General features: G+C 31.3%; 1 long non-coding RNA gene and 1 pseudogene across 3 annotated transcripts; one reads left to right on the top strand and one right to left on the bottom strand.

The window, feature by feature from the left end:
- The first annotated feature begins 1,960 nt into the window (after positions 1–1,960).
- Positions 1,961–2,879, top strand: LOC147921423 (uncharacterized; annotated as a pseudogene).
- Positions 2,880–11,182: 8,303 nt separating this feature from the next.
- Positions 11,183–13,166, bottom strand: LOC104760392 (uncharacterized). 3 transcript variants are annotated; one of them, XR_762901.2, is made up of 6 exons: positions 12,924–13,166; positions 12,425–12,495; positions 12,212–12,289; positions 12,049–12,140; positions 11,585–11,628; positions 11,183–11,381 (listed from the first exon to the last, which is right to left on the bottom strand). It is a non-coding gene; the product is annotated as an uncharacterized LOC104760392 (long non-coding RNA). The 3 variants fall into 3 exon arrangements; XR_762902.2 differs by having other exon boundaries at positions 12,049–12,114; positions 12,924–13,162; XR_015589338.1 differs by lacking the exon at positions 12,924–13,166 and adding an exon at positions 12,745–12,887.
- Positions 13,167–14,351: the final 1,185 nt, after the last annotated feature.

The following is a 14,351-nucleotide window of genomic DNA, read 5'->3' on the forward strand; positions in this document are numbered from 1 at the left end:
AATGCCTGCTTGGTCATGTTTCTCCAAAGAGAGTTGGGTAGGGGAGTGGCCAAGGTTGATTGTTTCTATCACGAGAGTGTTTTAACAAGATTTTAGAGATTTATTGTCTAGAGAATATTTGTTTGAGGCATGTAGGACATCCCATATTGGTCAGGAACACTTATGAGTCGATTACCCCATCCTTAGGAGCTTTCTTGTCTTGATTGTTTAACTTTATTCTATAACTCGATCCCTTACCCGAACTAGTACTCGATCACCAGCTTCGTGTATACCCTCGAGCTGTTCATACTTGACTTCTTGACCCGATCTCTCCACCCGATCATGTACTAGAATGCTTGCATCGAGTGCTTAGGTCATGTGGTTCTTGCTTATTTATTTTCTTTTGATCATTTTAGGATTGTTAGTTTAAACCCTAATTTTTGCTTGGCTTGACTTGCTTGCTTCTAATCACATCTTATCTGCTAGCATAACAACCATTTGGATTGATAACCATTTGTACTACAACTGCATAGGAAATTGATACCCTGGGTGAAAATCCTGTTTTCACCGTGCCGGTCGTCCACGATCAGATGGCCATCTTGCGTTTGTGCCAATTGAACCTCCTAGAGAGAACACTTCCTCGACACAACTATGCAGAATATGGGATAGAATGTGGGATCGCCATCGTAAAGAAGATAGAAGTAGCTTACCAAGGTTTCTCACGTTGACGTGATTAACTTTGTTAGTTACTGTAGTGACCTCTTCTTTTGGCGTGTTGATGTCGAGAGTTTTTGTTGAACTGAAACCACCTTGCCCACTAACCTTCACACGTCGACCATCGTTCGCTCCCTCGATGAAGCGGTCTTCATCGTAAACGTCATAGATTGGATCATCATTGTTGTAGATATCAAAAACTGGATCACGAGAGCCCTCTTCTTCAACTTGAAGAAACTGACTTTGATCCAAATAAACGCATCCACTTAACATGACACCGAGGATCCAAATTTGATTAAGAAATCAAATTGGGGCTCTGATACCAAATGTTAGCTATAAAAGCTAATTTCAGTCACTCTTCAAAGCCAAAGAGAATTGCTCATAAGAACATTCCCAAATTGGCTTTCACTTTCTGGATCTCTCCCTTGGATAGACTCCCAAACAAGATCAAGGCTTCACTCTTGGGGTATCACCACCAATGCGCTCTCTTGCACCTGCAATCTTCACAGAGAAACCCGAGTAAATCTCCTATATTGTTTTCTCTATCTTCAAACAAATTGACAGGAACATTAGGTACACTATTCTGGCTCAGAAAGAGCACCATGCTTTTAACAATCTTCTTCAACAATGGTCCACGAGTAAATCTTTGCATCTTGTACTTCCCTTTTTTCATTACCACTGTTACGCCAAGCTCTTGTAAAAAAAACTGTTCTTTTTGGTAAAGAATATTCATATTTTATCAAAAAAAAAAAAAAAGAAGCGAAATGGTGTGTTTTAAAATATTCTAAAATTATTTAACAAAATCTCAGAGATTCTCATTTCATTTTCATTTTCTTTAAATTAAAATCTCTAACAAATCATCAAATCTTCTAAAATCTTACTCAAATCTTTCAGAATCCTAAAATATTAAAATCTAACCAAATCCTAGAAAAAACAAGTTGAATAATGAGGGGTTTTTTAGAGATGTTCTTGATCAAGCTTGTGATCTAAAAACTTGAGATTGAGAGGATAGAAAATAGTTTTAAAGAAACAATTGTAAACGTATTTTCTATTAATCAAAAAGAGTTTTGAGAAAACACCTGTGTTAATCGTTGATTTAGTTTTTGTACCAATAGCTCTTACACTTTCATAGGTATGTCGATTTCTTGTTATTTCTTCGTTTAGAGTTTAGTTTCTCACATTAGTCTAATTTTTTTACTATGTTCGTCATTTAGGAACCGGAAAAATTCACTGTTAATTGTTGTTGTTGAAGCCATTGTTCGTTGCGATGGAGCAGACTTGTGTTGAGGATGAGTTAACACTCACTGTTACTAGACTCAACAGTGAGTCCAAAAGACAGAAAATTTGCAAATCCTTCGAGAAAGACAAAAACCAATTCGGCTGGGATATTGAAGAGTTTACAGAACCATATCGATATACTTGAATCCGATATCGAAAAGAGATCTGAGGAAGTGGAAACGAAGGAAAAAAAGCTTCAAGCTTTGAGCTTGGGATTGGGGAAGATACAGAGGAAGATTGAAGATGCTGAGATTGAGTCAAGTGACAAAGAAAAGGAAGTTGATTGACTTAGGAACCATGTCAAGTCTGATGAAAACCAGCTTCAAGTTCTAAGTTATGTTTGGGGAAACTCGAAAACCAGATGAAGAAACAAACCAATGCACTTGAAAAAAAGGAGAAAGAGATTAAAGCAGCATAGATTGAAGCATGTGACAAAAGAAAGGAGCTTGTTTTGATACGGAACCAGATTGAAGCAGCGGAGATTGAAGCAGGTAAGGTACTTGATTCGTTGAGGAACCAGATCAAGTCAGAGGAAAACACACGCATTGAGGTTAGGACATCAGTAGTGAATACTGTAAACGAACTTGAGTTGAAGAAGAAAGAGTTGAGACAGTCGACTAACATTGTGTTTGTTAAGAAAGAGCGGCAGCTTGTTTTAGGGGAGACTGAGCAGTTTATTGGAGATCCTCTCATGGGTTATAAGCTTGACATCGATCTTTCAGCGGACCTTATTGCTAAACTCGTGTTTCAAAAAGAAAGCTCTACACCACCTGTGCTTCATTGCTCTGTTAAAGCACCGAGCCCATCAGCCATTGGTGGATCTTCACGTTCAAGGGTAGGTCTTCAGGTTCCTAAACTTGAGATTGAACCCTTTGTGACTCCATTAAACAATGGTAGTTTCTAACGTCAGATAGTCAATATGTTTTAAGGCGCTAATAGGAACTAAATTAGCTTGTGTGCTAGGTTCTTAGGTCTTGCTTGTTTGTTTGTTTGATAGAGTTGTTCTACTGTTGGTGCTTGTTAGCTTAAATTTTATTACAGAGAGCAAGTATTTATGACTCTGTAATTTTGTGTTCTTTTGTGGTAGCTTGAAGATATCAATACAATAAAATTTGGATATGCTTCTCTCCAGTGTTAGACACCTCAACTTTTTAGTTGAAAGAGAAGATGACACATCAATTAAAACAGTTGACCAATCAAATTATAAGGATTAATACAGCTCAATTTTTTTTGTCCAATAATAATCATTCGTCATTCCACATCATTCCTACTCCTTTGTATTACGGTCCCAGCCCAATTACAATGGTGTAAAAAAACAGTAAAAAAACTCATATTAATAATCTGTGTTTGGCAACTGAGGAAGGTAATGTCATGGGGAGGCTCCAAAGACTCATGGCCATCTTGTTAAGCTGCTAGACAGAGTCGTCTGTAACCGCTTGGCAACTCTCACTGTAGGGGATTCTCGGCCAGAGGATGTCTTCGGTGTTCGGTTAGCTACGCTACTAATCAATCGATTATCTCTGTTTTTGTTTTAAAATCACTTTCAGACTTAAAGTTGAAAATATTGTAAAGGCAGACGGTTTTTCTTGGTTTGACTAAATTTAACATTCATTCAAAAAAAAATGAGGAAGGTAACGCGCAACACACACTCAACACCAGAGGAAAGATAGAGGACATGGAAATCCTAATCAAATGTCATCCAAAGAAAAAAAACAATAGTCTCAAACCATGCTTGAAGCAAGTGAAGGCTACGAGTCTCTCATACTTGATGCTATGTTTTAGACTTGGCTGCCAAATTGAACTTTAATATTTCTCTATTTTTCTGCGTAGAAATTTCCAGTATTTTCTTAGTTCTAAAACTCAAAAGATGATTTAGATCAGAGGAAGCACCCAACAAATCCAACGAGTCAACAACGATGATTTTAAAATGTTATCCTCTAAAATTGAATAAAGAAACAAAAATTTAATTTAATTTAATGATAAAAATAAAACTTGAAAAATGTTTTAATGGTTTTATAATGTAAATGATAACTTTTTAAAAAATTGTTTTCCATTTACTTTTCAATGATTTTAAAATAAATTATTGGTGATAAAATTATTTTAAATTAAAATAAAAATAATTATTATAGTTACGTCATTAATTATAACATATATATAGTTTTTTTCGTTAACTCAGAGAGTAAATCCCCAGACCTATGGAGGGGTCCGAGACTAATTTCTCTGGGGGAAGGGCATCCCACGGGTAAGGTCCCCCCGGTTATGCAAATGGGCTGTAAGCAATGGGCTCATACCCATGTGGCCAAAGGGATAAAGCTGAGCAATTCTTGTGCTTGGAGAGAATCGATCCCTGGCCTAGACCAACAGGGCGACTCTTCCACCAAGGCTAGAACCACTAGCCCACCACCTCGTGGTTAACATATATATATATAGTTACGTCATTATTTATAATACTCCCTTCGTTTCAAAATATAGGATGTTTTAGTAGAAACACGCATATTAATAAAAAGTTACTTTTAAAAAGTTTAACCAATCATACCCAAGACTGCATAATATAAAATATAAAATTATTCTAAAAGTTGCATAGAAAGTTGGAAACATCCTATATTAAGAAACAAAAATAATCCTCTAAACATCCTATATTATGAAACGGAGGGAGTATATATATAGTTACGTCATTATTTATAATATATATATATATTTATATATATATATATTTATATATATATATATATTTATATATATATATATATATTTATATATATATATATATATTTATATATATATATATTTATATATATATATATATATGTTGGTCTATGCCCTGGTGGAATCATTATTCTGTTAATTATTGTGTGCTCGTTAAATCATAAGCCATTTTCAAGATTTTAAGTGATAAAATCATTTAGTAGTTTATTATTAGAGTTGAAAATTTGAAGGTTTAAAGTCCAAGTGCCACTTTTATATTTTTTTTAAGGATATTTTCTCTTAAAAAAATGGATAAACAAATTTAGGAATAAAAAGGCTTTCTCTTCTCAACCTTCTCATTTTTTCCTGGCTGACGTTGTAAAGCAAAGACATTTGGATCGAAGAAATTAGAACTGAGTGATTAATGTATGATATATGATTATACACTAATCTTGTAGATTTTTTTTAAGAGAAGCATGTTTAATGGAGCATGACTTTAGAGTTCAGATAATATCTGATTAAGTTTTTTAAAATGAAATTCTTTTACTTTAAATTAGAATTCAAACACAATTATATTTTTCAATAATTTAATATATCTAAAAATAGTTATAAAAAGTATCTCGCAGCGTAGCACGGATCTAACCTAGTCTTATATAATAAGAGAAGATTTTTCTCAACCTTCTTTATAAGGGCATGACATCTGATTTATTATATAGCTGATAAATGTTCTCACCTCATTGTTACAACCTTTGTTTTTACGTTTTACGTAATATTAGGCTTAAAACAATTAGTCAAAATACAGGCCCACCAAACTATATTGTCAGCCCCTAAAACCAAACGCAAAAACGATGTCGATCCCACCTGTTCTCATCTTCTCACTTCTTCACCATCGTTCCAGTAGTCTTTGTGTTTTTGTATTATTTTATTTAATTATCAATTCTTAAAAATCTCATCTTCTGCAAAACGTAAAAGTCTTTGTAATTATCTATTCGGAACATAACGTCTTTTGTATTAATAGGTAACGTTCCTGTTTTTGGGGGTTTATAACTAAGGGATTTTTCTAATCTTCTATATAGGTAACGTCTCCCGTTCATGTTTTTGAGATGAAGTACCAAGTTGAGCCGTCGTGTTGTCTGGTGAAAACTTCTTTATTTTTCATGCATATTTGATATCTAGTTTCTTTTCATTGTATCATTATTTGGGTTTATAATGTGTATGAACTTCTTTGCAGTTCAGCCAATTTTGTTCCTTTCTTTTTTTATTTTTATGGTGGATTATGGTACATACTTGTAACTAGATCTGTGAGAGATTGCAGTTGAAACCATATTATATTCTTATTTCGATTTTGTCTTTCATTCTTTCTACACCAAATGCCCTGTTGAAGAGTTTATTATTAAAAGTAAGAAGAACATAAAAAATAAAGACAGAGACGAGACAAGGATCACCACAAAAAGACACCCAAAAAGAAGTATACAACATTTTAGTCTTTATTCATACTAGTTTTTTCTTCCCGAAGATTGCTAAGGATGTCCACAAGATTGCTAAGGATGATAACTAAAATTTTTCATATTAACAATTTCTTCAAATTGCAAGCTTAAAAAGTTACTTATTGAGCTGAGATTTAATTCATTTATTAGATGATGACATGTAAAATTTCCTTTAACTTAAGTTACAAACTATTTATTGGGTGATCTGTGTAATTTTCTTACGACAAAAAAAAAACATATACTTTATAGAACAAAATATGGAATTAGATATTTTAAGAAGAAATTTTTCTCATAACAATCTCTATTTAAATGTAATTTTGATGCAGGGTTCGATGTCCAACATCATCAAGCAACGGGTGGCTGTATAATTCGTAATCATTTGGGTTTTCCTTTAGGTTGGGGTTCCACAAGACTAAATTATGCTGCAACACCATTAGAAGCAGAGGCAAAGGCATTATTAGCAGCTATTAAACACATCTGGCTCAATGGTCATACTTCGATGATTCTAAAAGGCAATATTGAAACACTAATAAATCTTGTCAAGGGTTCTATAACGAATGGATCGCTAACAAATATACTTCAAGACATCCATTAGGGCTTTGAAACGCAATACTGTTTCTTTTACTTTTATAAGAAGGGAATGAAATAGTGCAGCACACAATTTGGCTAAACATGGATATTTAGATAATGTTTTCTATTCTGATTTGTATTTCTTGCCTTCATGTTTTCAAGAACCTTTATGTAATGATCGAATTTGAAGTAATATAAGTTCTTTTTGTGGAAAAAAAACAATTTCTTCAAACTACAAGCTTAAAAGAGTTATTTATTTGAACTGAGATTTAAATTAATATATCTATAATTAGATGACCTGCTTAATTTTGTTTACTTCAATTAAAAAATTATTTATAAACTAACCTACTATATAAGAAAAAAAACCATATACAGAACAAAATATGGAAGTATATATTTTGAAAAGATACTTTTCACGTTAACAATTTCTTCAAATTCAATTATTTTCTGAACAATAATTATTTGTTTTTTAAATGTTTTGTAAGACTTTTTTCTATAAATACTCAATTAGAAATACAAAGGTAAAAGCTAAGTATATTAAATAAATTTTACATACGTTGAAATATTTTAAAATATTTATAATATATCTTAATTAGGAATGTTATTAGGAATTTGCTTACTCTTCCAAAAGTAAACGAAAAGAGTTCCCATCTGCGAGCTCTAAGCATTCAACTATAGAACTCACGCTCTTTAACCGAACCAAAACCAAAGCTATTGTAAATATTTGAAACGACCTAATTGAGCCAAATATTACTCTGTAACTATTTTTGTAGAAATTTATTGGGTACACATTCATTAAGGATTGCTCCAATTTGTTTTATACTGTGGATGACCTGGAAAGATTTTGGCCACATATATTTCAAAAAGCGATGGATTTTGATTTGCTATTTTAAGGTATTTTCAATAATATATGTGGGGATTGTCTAGCAAAAAAAGAGATAGCAGCCCCATGATGTGTGACCTAGTCCTAACAACATAAATGAATATGGTGTATTTTGTTGTATTTTCGATTTTGCATAAGAAAAATGATTGTAAAGTATACGCTAACACATAACCACACATACAAACAATATAAATATTTTGTGAAGTATGTGAATTATTATCATCACATAAAAACATCCATAAACAAGCATAGATTATGTGTACAACACCACAAATATTTGAAATTGGCCGGAATCCAGCATTGACTATTATTGACCAGAATTAATTGGTGTTGACCAGTGTTGACCGGCATTGACCATAAAAAAATATTCAAAAAAATATATTTTTTCTTTTTTTTTAAAGTAATATTATTTTGAGATTTTTTTATAAATACTCTTTTTGAGATACCCCTTTTCAAAATACCTTTTTTTGAACATTTTCATTTTTACCCTCTTTTACACAATTTCAATATGTTAAATTTATTCTTAGAATTTTTTTTTTAGGTTTGGGTTCTCAATTTTATATTTAGGGTATACTTTTTAGGAGGTAGAGTTTAGTATTTAGGGTTTATGGTTTAGAATTTAATCATTTTATATATTAAAAAGGGGTATTTTTGAAAAATGACACAATGAAAGGGTATTTTTGAAAAGTGACATAGGAAAAGGAGTATTTTTGAAAATCACCCTATTTTTTTTTGTATTTATGTATATTTGATAAATAAATAAAAAAGAGAAATGATTTTTATAATTTGTTATATCTACTAACTAATTTTGTTAATGCAGAAAATATACCAAAAACAATATAATAAAACTATACCACCAAAATTTTATGTGTAGTAAATTTTCTCATAAAATAATAACAAATATATATCTTTTCTTTTTAAAAATCATTTTTATTTTGTATCTTAAAAGGTGGGGGTTTTAAATATTTTTTTCTTTTTACTTATTTGTAAGATTGTATCATTTGAAATATATCCAAGACATTGCCAACTATTTCATTTTGAAAATTCTATTTATTTACATGAAAGATATATATCTAGAAGATAATTAAAAAAAAAAGTTGATTTTTTAAAATTAAAGGTTGATTTTGTAAAATCAAAGATATATTTCAAATGACATCCTTTATCATATAAAGCACAAGTCACATGTCCAATCGAATTAAGCCACATCAGATTTATCCAAGTCATTGCCAACTATTTCTTTGATTTTACAAAAGTAACTTTTGTTTTTTAATTATCTTCTAGATATATGTATTTCATGCAAATAAATAGAATTTTCGTTATTTTTTCCTTTATTTTTCTTATTAAAAACAAAGAAATAGGGGATGCTTGCAAAAGTAGACCCCTAACTTGAGTTAATTGCAATGTTAGACCCCTCTTTTTCTCTCTCCAACATTTGTCACTTTTTCTCTATTAAATCCTTGTCCATTCATTTTATTCACAAAAATACCATTATTTTCTGATTTATTTGAATTTCTTGCGAAAATGTTTATTACATCTATATCCTCATCTTTTTCTTTTATTTACGGTTGTGCCACCGCCATCAATTTTCCAACAACCATGAACAACCAAATTTGAAGCTCTTAAAGCTTCAACAACCTGATTTTGTAAGCTTAAATAATACCCAATGCTATGAAAACTTCATTTTCTTCCATCTCCTCTCCATTTTAATCCAAGAAAATTTGCAAGTGCATTCATCTTGTTATATGTCATGATTCTTGGATAGTGATTAAATTGGTGTTGGGTTTCTTCTGTGGTGACTAAAGACGACGTCCTCGGTGCTTGACATTGCGAAACAACCACCGATAAAGTTATTTTTCGGTAGATTTCGTGATTTTCTTTAATTTTTTGCGAAATTGGACTTTATTTGTTAGTCTAACCGTCCTAATATCATGTAAAGTCTACTATGTGGTCAATATTGCAATTAAAATTTTATCGAGTTTTGAGCCAGTAGATTGAAATTTCAGTCTCCTTAATTTCATTTGAAAACAAAAAAATATGGTTCAGACTGCATTGTAATCTTTCTGTCGAATACTTCGTTTGCAGTCTACTAAGGTGTATTTTTGCAATTGACCAAATTCTTGACTTTTTAGTTATGACTGTCGGACGAAGTCTTCTTCCGATAATAAAAGAGTAGACTTCTATTATGGCTATTTTTGGATTTGACCAAAATATAAAAACATTGGCCGTAATATTATTGATATAAAATTAATTAGTTGACTGCAAAAGAAGTCTACTAGTTAAAAAATTAAAATGTTGGTCAACCCCAAAAATGACCACGGTAGACTCCAAACGAAGTCAACATTCCTAGAAACTTCGTACGTAGTCTACTTGGCGAAAGTCAAACTTGGTCAATTGCAAAACTAACCACAATGAAGTTTACTTTTTCTAGTTGACGGATAGATGAAGTCTACTTGTCAGCTAGAAGTCTACTACCAAGTCAATGGTTTGGTCAATTGCAAAAATAACCTGAGTTGACTGTAATCGAAGTTAACTTGTTGAAACTTCCTAAGAAGTCTACTATGTTATATGTTTTTAATTGCAAAACTGACCAAAAAAATTAACAAAGGAAAACAACAAAAGAAGTTAACTATCCTAGTAGACTTCATCTCGTGTCTACTTTATTAAATTGTAATTGCAAAAATAGACCACACAAAATAGACTTCGAGTTAAAATCTCTGCATAGAGGCTTGTTGATGTCTACTCGTTTGACATCAACATGAAGTCGGCAAAATTTGTAAACCAATTTATTGCAAATTGGTGAATAATTTTAAAGATTTTGTTGTTGTATTCTTTGATATATGCTATGTACTTGCTTCTATATGTTTTTGACATAATTATATATTATACATATGAAGAAATCAAGTTTTTGGTTTTCTTAGGCAGTTAGGTCATTAACTTAGACTTATTTTTGAAGTCAACCTGTTGGAGTTTTGTGTGAAGTCTGTATAATTGAAATTTTTTATTGAAAGATTCTTTTAATTTTTTAGTTCAAAGATGAAACGACGGTGACAAATTCATGGTGGGCGATATAACACATTCACATAATTAATATTCATTTTCTTTTTTCTATTGATATTTAAGTTAAACTTTTTCTACAATAATTCTATCGCTAAGACTCTAACTGTTAGACAACTAGTAGTTAATAATGATCGTGCTCTCTTTACAAAAACACTTTCAACTTAAATTAATTAATGATCGTGCTTTTATTTTCGTTTGACCAATGTTGCTAAGCAACACTTTATCTAACCAAGAATTTTGTACAGCTCTGAAACCAGTTTCTAATAATTTGATTATACGTCTGTATTTGTAAATAGAATCCTAGAGAACAAAAGATAGCTCAAATGTTGCTAAACAGAATTTTATTTGGATTTGGTTTACAATGTTACATGCCCTTTTCTTAACTTAAACAATGGAAAGCTTTCATACCCATCAGACAATGTATCTTAACCTTACAACGAAGATAACTATAATAAATTATCAACTGTAGTTAAATAATATTACAGTAATATCTATGATTTATATATATATATATATTATATATATTAAATTTGGTCAAACAATATATTTTTTATTTCATAGAAAATCCATAAAAACGTCTTACAAAGATTAATCCAAACCAAATCTTATACAAAAAAAATCAACTACTCTACTATTAAGTACTAATCTATGAGATCGATCATTATCTAAATGATCCTCTTCTTGCTTAATAGGTCACCATCTAAACCATAATTGATCTCTACTTCTTCCTGCACAAAACAAAACAAAGAAACGAAATACATGTCAACATTTAATGATCAATATAATTTCTAAGGCATTATAAAAAGACCAACATTCCAGACACCATTCAGATCTTTAAAAAACCATGTTAGTGATATGCATTTTAAATTAAGAGATTTTATTAGTGTTAGAACTACCCTGTGAGGAGATATTTAATTAGTATTAGAAGTACCTCGTGAGCAGAGATTTAATCTGATCCTTTGCCTCATATTCAATCTGTCAAACAAACAAACACATAAACATTAATTAATTCTTAAGAAATAAATCTGCTTTATCACCAATCTAAACATGTTTCTACAAAGATATGGACTTGACAAATGATGCACCAAGGTCGGACACACGTACATGATAGTAAAACCCCAAACCTTTATAGTAAAACCCAAACTTAGATAATTCATATCTTAGATTAACTAACACTTTCTTCAGTCTCATAAAGATACATGATTGAAACAAGTTAGCATTAGGTCAACAAGAGCAAAGGAAAGCAATAAAGTACCAAAAGAAACAGCAAGCTGCAAAAGAATGATACAAGGTCCAAGGACCAAATATCATATACGGTCTTTTAAACACAAAGCAATAAAGTCAACTGTAGATTCAATCGCACAATGTAATGCAAATATAAGCTAGAGTTATTACCTCAAGTGTACTGCCATCAGGTGCTATGTCTCTGTTATTGAAACACCACCAATAACCTCCAAGTTTCTTCAAGAAAACAAAGTTAGCTCTCTCTACATTACACAAAAAAACCACAAAGTCACAAAGGAGTAACAACATTAATAAAACACAATTCTTGACTTACTTCTTCTCTTAGCCATAGACACAGAGTTCGTACAATATTTCCAAGGCCAATACTTTATCACCGCACCAAAAGGATCACCTGTATGCCAATATGCAACATTGAATCTAAATTAATCATCATGTTCACATATTCAAGAGAATAAACAAACAAACAAACATCATTTAAAAAAAAAAACACCATTCTTTCAAACCTATAAAACACACACAAAATTACCTCATCTTCTTCCCAAGAATCTCCTCTTCAACGTTATACTTGTACGCAAGTGGGTTCTTACTCGAAGGTCTCTGAAAAAGAATCATAAAACAATCAATTCATCTACACATGCAACACATCCACACTGAAAGCTTCCAAATCGAATCAATAGTATTGTCAGATATATTTCACAACTTTAATTGGTGAGTATTATTGCGTTACATCAAACAAAAACACGAAGAAATAAAATCAGAAAGAGGGGAAAACACAAACAAGGCTCGTCAATAGACTCTTCATCGTTAAAAATAGATGGAGATTGAGAGGCGGAGATGAAGAATTACTATGGCTGCCTCTGAGTTTCTATGAAAAAAGATTCTTGTGTACTAGTGGTAGCCAGATCTGGAGTTAAGGTGACCAGAAACGATGCAAGATGGGGAAGGCGAAGATGGAGTTAAGGAGACCCAGAAAGTGCAGAACCAAAACCAAAAATGAATCTAAGTGAATAATGGATAAAATTTACCTCGTTCATAGCAGAGTCTACTTCAGATCTGTCAAAATACTAAACCATCCACACATTAATACACTGATTAACGAGAAGCAAACAACAAAGCATCAAAAAGAGAGACATGGGAGAAGACAAAGAAAAGAAAGGTGATTATGATGATGATTTGATGAGAGACAGATTTTTTTTTGTTTCAGAATGGCTTATGGCGAGAGAGAGAAGCAGGAGGTGGAAGAGGAAGAAATGAAAGTGATTAGGGTTAGGGTTAGTGAAAGTTAGGTATATATAACTCGGTTAATTAAAATCGATCAGTTATGTGCATCACCAAACCGAACCGAACTGGAAATTGAATTACCAAATTAATTTCACCGATCGGTTTGTCGAATGTTGCCGAAAACCGAACATCTCAGTTTAATTGGTTCGGTTCTCTCGGTTTTGACCAAACGTCCAGAGCTAATATTAATAGTTGATGGCATAACAAAGTCAACCACCAATAGTCTACAGAAAAGTCTATTTAAGCAAACCCTAAATCAAATAATTTTAACCTAATCAGCCTTTACTCCTTTAATTTGACTCGTTTATATGTAAATTTGTTTTATTTCAATGCAGAAAGTCTATGTGGTTATCATATGGTCAATAGGTTTATCAAATTATATTTTATAATTCTTTTAATTAAAATTTAAACTATAATTAAGGAGTAGACATATTTTAATGTCTTCTAGTCGACGTCAATTGGAATCGACCTTAAATAAATCTATTGAAGACTTCTTCCGAGTTACATCTGTCATTTCGGCTTCTGTTTTTTGTTTGGTCGTAAGGGAGTCAATTGTAAGTTCAGCACCCTTAATGGTTATGTTTCTTAAAAAACGAATATGGGGTCTACGATTTCATTCAAATGCAAATAAATGTACAAAAAATGTGATTGTCCCAAGAAATAGTTGGCAATGTCTTGGATATATTTCAAATGACATAATCTTATAAATAAGTAAAAAAAAAAAATTAAAACCCCACCTTTTAAGATACAAAATAAAAAATGATTTTTAAAAAGAAAAAGGTATATATTTGTTATTATTTTATGAGAAAATCTACTACACATAAAATTTTGGTGGTATAGTTTTATTATTTTATTTTTGGTATATTTTCTGTATTGACAAAATTAGTTACTAGATATACAACAAATTATAAAAATCAATTATCTTTTTTATTTATTTATCAAAAATACATAAAAACAAAAAAAATATTACTTTTAGGAGAAAAGAAAAAATAATATTTTTTTGATTATTTTTTTATTGTCAACATCGGTCAACACTGGTCAACGCCGGATTTCGGCTAACCTCGAATGTTTATGGTGTTGTACACATAACATATGTTTGTTTATGGATGTTTTTATGTGATGATAATAATTCACGTAGTTAACAAGATCTTTATATTGTTTATATGTGTGGC

This window comes from Camelina sativa, chromosome 18 (assembly GCF_030686135.1).
Source record: "Camelina sativa cultivar CO46 ecotype springtype chromosome 18, ASM3068613v1".
In the NCBI taxonomy this organism is placed as follows: domain Eukaryota; kingdom Viridiplantae; phylum Streptophyta; class Magnoliopsida; order Brassicales; family Brassicaceae; genus Camelina; species Camelina sativa.